The sequence below is a fragment of the Haliotis rubra genome, unplaced genomic scaffold, assembly GCF_003918875.1.
Source record: "Haliotis rubra isolate DU_JTF1 unplaced genomic scaffold, ASM391887v1 Scf355, whole genome shotgun sequence".
Taxonomy (NCBI): Eukaryota; Metazoa; Mollusca; class Gastropoda; order Lepetellida; family Haliotidae; genus Haliotis; species Haliotis rubra.
The window spans coordinates 717,729-720,081 of record NW_025767030.1 but is presented as its reverse complement, the minus strand read 5'-3'; the positions used below and the strand labels follow the sequence as shown (position 1 = coordinate 720,081).

Genomic DNA, 2,353 nt, shown 5'->3' with positions numbered 1-2,353 from the left:
ACGATCCTTCCAATGGCCAAGTTATATCACAAAATATCTCACTGATTCAGCATGTGGCTGACGTTGGATGCACGGATGACTTTGGGTACATGGCTGTCTTCGGGTACATGGCTACTTGTGTTGTTACCACATGTAAGTGAAGCATATATTCATGCATCATTTCAACACTTGAACTGCTGTTTCGGTTTCATTAAACTGCTTCGTATTTCCATTACCTGCAATAATAACGTAATTCAGTTGTACAGTGAACTACAGTTGAAGTTGTGTATTTACATCTGTGTTCAAGGGAACTATCTCCGTCGGTTCAATGAAACGGATATATTGTTGTATCTAACTCATTTATATGCCCATCGCGCAGTTTTCTGTTGTAGGTCATAACAGTAAGCACGCCGTCATCCCCCCTCAACATCAGTGAGTCAAGGGAACGCTTACATGCTTTGTCAAAATATGTCTTTTAATTACAGGCATAATTACCGTAAGGTAATCAATTAAATCAAATTAATACCAAGAGCTATATACTTTGATAAGGATGATTACGTAATCATTTGCCTACGCAAGAATACCCGCTACGGTATCATCACCAACCTATTGTCGTAAAAGGCGACTAACGAGATCTGATGGTCAGTTCGCTGACTTGGTTGACACAGATTTCTTTCTGATCGTAGATCGATGCTCATGATGTTGATCATTGAATTGTTCGATCAGACTCGATTATTTAGAGACCGCCGCCATACAGATGGAATATTGCTGAGTGCGGCGTTAAACAACAAACCAACCAACCTACGAAAGGAAAAAACGTTCCTCAGATATAACGTACCACTGTAATCCTCCCAAACCATTGAAATGTGATTTACTGGCTGGGTCATCTGAAGGGTATATGATATTTATTCCATACAGCATGTAACCTTATTGAGAGACATTTAGTTGGTATTCAAGTAAAACATAAATACTATGGATGACAACTTCTTCTTTATCGAATGTCACAACGTTTCCGGGCTGTTGTTTGCTCCTTTGTCAGGTGAATTGTAACAAACAAGATACATGCACATCAATGAATATTTATATTAAATGTGAAAGAAGCCAGTTGTCTCCACTGCTCCTCCATAGCACGCCGTGTGGCGCTGTCCAGGAAGAATACAATACTTTAGTATAGGATGTATTTTGTTCTTCAGCCTGTTTTACAAATGGATCTATCAACGTTCTTCAGAACAACTCTAATAATCCTGAGATATTTGTGGTTGGAAGCAGACCCGCTTGTTCTGATGCTGAGAAACATTTCACAGTTGACTCCAGGGGACACTTGCTGAATACGTCATGCAAAGTAAGGCATCATGCTTGCATTCACAACATCACATCACTTAAAGTCGGAATTGTAAGGAAAGGATTGTATCGCATTCGTGAGACACCTTGTGAAGGAAAGAGCACTGCCACCTTTGATAGTGAACATCGGAGACAGCGCATCACGCCGTCAGTGGGTATATGGTCATGGTAGCGGCAGCAGCATATTGACCGTAGTTCGAACAACTACATCGCGCACGCGCGCGCGCACGCACACACACACTTAAAGTCAATATTTCAGAAACTATTGCCACTGATTTTACTCATATTTTGCATACAACTCAGTAGTAGTATACACAATAGCGCTTCTGTGATAGGGACTAACCGCCGGGCAATTTATAAATCAAGCCTTTGGTAAGGACCTGTCACAAAGCATATTATACTATACTACTCAAAGGTATCAAAAGTTTAAAATGCATAACGCAGAGGTTAAAGCTGGAAATCAGGTTATATTTTGAGGGCAGAAGGGTCGGTGTGTGGTAGCCTAGTGGTTAAAGCGTTGGCTCGTCACGCCGAATACCGGGTTCGATTCCCCATAATTGGGTTCAATGTGTGAAGCCCATTCAGAAGTTTGTCCCCCGCCGTGATATTGTTGGAATATTGCTAAAAGCGGCATTAAAGCCATATACTCACTCACTCACTCACTGTATGGGGCAGAAGATAAAACAGTGTTCGCGAAACGGCATGCGTAGCCTTCCCCTAGCAAGCGTCTTGAAAGGGTCACAAGCATAATAAGGGCAGATAACTCTAGTTCTACAACAAAACCATAGCAGGCGGCTCGTCACTATATTGACTGCTGTTCAAACCTGGGCACTACAAATATGGGTCATATCGAGTTGTTTATGATCGTACAATTTCATGAAAATCAGATCTGCCTTATAATGCATGGAACTTTGAGATGATCCACATGGTAATCTTAGGAATGCAGTCATTTCTCTAACACCCGTTCTATTTAAACGGGCCAGCAACGGGTATATACTAGGTGCTGGATTTCCAACAAGACCAAAGCCACAGG

At 41.6% G+C, this 2,353-nt stretch overlaps 1 long non-coding RNA gene across 2 annotated transcripts in view; it reads left to right on the top strand.

Annotated features, from left to right (window-relative positions):
- LOC124285236 overlaps window positions 1–1,316 on the top strand; it is a 35,006-nt gene extending 33,690 nt beyond the window's left edge. For both annotated transcript variants that reach the window (XR_006900762.1, XR_006900763.1), the window contains exons 2-4: window positions 51–132; window positions 372–411; window positions 1,173–1,316. This is a non-coding gene — a long non-coding RNA (uncharacterized LOC124285236). The remainder of the gene's footprint in view (window positions 1–50; window positions 133–371; window positions 412–1,172) is intronic.
- Window positions 1,317–2,353: the final 1,037 nt, after the last annotated feature.